This window comes from Malurus melanocephalus, unplaced genomic scaffold (genome assembly GCF_030028575.1).
Source record: "Malurus melanocephalus ecotype Western Australia unplaced genomic scaffold, MMel_1.1 scaffold_176, whole genome shotgun sequence".
Classification (NCBI taxonomy): domain Eukaryota; kingdom Metazoa; phylum Chordata; class Aves; order Passeriformes; family Maluridae; genus Malurus; species Malurus melanocephalus.
This window is the reverse complement of record NW_026623408.1, coordinates 1,511,074-1,512,859: the sequence shown is the minus strand read 5'-3', so window position 1 is coordinate 1,512,859 and position 1,786 is coordinate 1,511,074.

Here is a 1,786-nt window from a genome sequence, read left to right as displayed (position 1 = left end):
ACCCCTCTCTTCTTGTTGAAACAGTGCCCGGAATGTTGGTTGAAATTTTTTAAGATGTGGAAATGTTCTCTTTTTTTTGTACACTGTCAAGGTCCAACCAGTGCTGATCCTATATGGAAAGTTCTTCATAACAGAAGCATAGAGTCACAACAGGTTTCCCATGTTCTTTCCCACAACAGGAATAACTGCAATAATGTACAACATCTCTGCAAAATACATCTTACCGGATTGTCCTGACTGCAGGTRCCTTCAGGGCTTCTGCCTCAGTCTGCCTGAAAATGCCTCAAAAGTCCATCCCAGAAAGTGGGCTGAGAGATGCAGAAAAACATCTAATTTGAACCATTTAAATTCTGGAAATGGCACTGTTGTTGAGAAAAATTGGATCTGTTACCTGGTGTGCAACAGCCAATAAATACACACTTGAGAGAGCCATTGATTATTCCTGTCAGAGGTGCCAAGCCTCGTGCTCGGTGGTGTCCCACAAATCCAGCACCMCAACAACCCAATTTTTTTCCTATTTATATAGCAAACAAAGGCATGAATGTTCATTGGCTACAGGTTACATAGTTCTCTTATTAATTAGTATTCTCTCTTCTACTGGTTAATGAGTCTCTTGCTTCTCCTGCTAATTAGTGCTACACTCAGCGTTTCTCTTCCTTTGGCTCCGTGGTTTCCTCTGTGTCTGCTCCAAGAGGTGATGGTGATCTGCCCCTGCTGGAATTCCCTTAGCCGCTCTGAGCTGATTCCCCACAGTTCCRGAGTTGCCTTTATTTGTTTCTTCCTTACCTTGGTGCTTCTGCCAAATGTCCTCATGGCCCATGCATTCTGCAATTCTCTGTATCGGTGGAAATCCTTCTCCCCGAACTTTGTTAACCTCCCCCTGGGCTGAGATCATTGACACACGTCCAGTCTAAAACCTTAACAAGAAAATTCTGCCCCTTCCTTTCTGACCAGGAATTTGTATTTCCAACACCTGGGACGTCACTTAGAGCTTGTTGGCTGCTCTGTTTCACGGATTCAGTCTCCCTCTTTGTCGATTAGGTTTGCAAAGTATAAAGCTGAAACATCAAACAACATCCTTTCTTTACCAAATTTTACATATTCCACACTTGATAAAAGTTATAAATATTAGGAGTAGTGCTCAGGTGTAGGTGCAAAATGTTTGGACACCCAGTGACCTCTCTTGAGTGGAATCCTGCCAGGAACGGGGATGCTATGAGGGCTGAATTGCCGATGGTTAGGCATGAAGTGGCTGTTGGAGGTATTTTTTGTAAGCCTTCTATTTTTCAAATGTCTTGTTCTCTATTGAGGCTGTGGATCATGGACCCTTGGAAGAGGAACATTGAGTTAAGGAATGGGTAGGTTGAGATGCAGAAAGCGGCGGCTGGAGACTAATTTAGTCCCGTTTTGATTATTATTAGCCTAATGGATTTGATGTAGAGAAGGCCGGGGCTTTTTGGATATCGTTCTGTGTTCGGCCGCTTACGGCGGCAAACGGTGTGGGGAGGGTCCGCAGGAGCTGCATGGGGAGGGCGGGGACGGTGCCGATGAACACAGGATGGGTGCGGGTGAGGGGGAAAATTCCGGGTACCACCACCCCCGCCGGGCTGGAGCCTCCAGAGGCACAAGGGCCGCTATCGGCCAGCGCTGAGAGAGGCAGAGAGGCGCCCACACCCCAAGCGCTCCCCGGGCACCGCCCCGCTCCTCAGGACCGCTCCCCGGGCACGGCCCCGCTCCCCGGGCACCGCTCCGCTCCCCGGGCACCGCCCCGCTCCCCGGACACCGC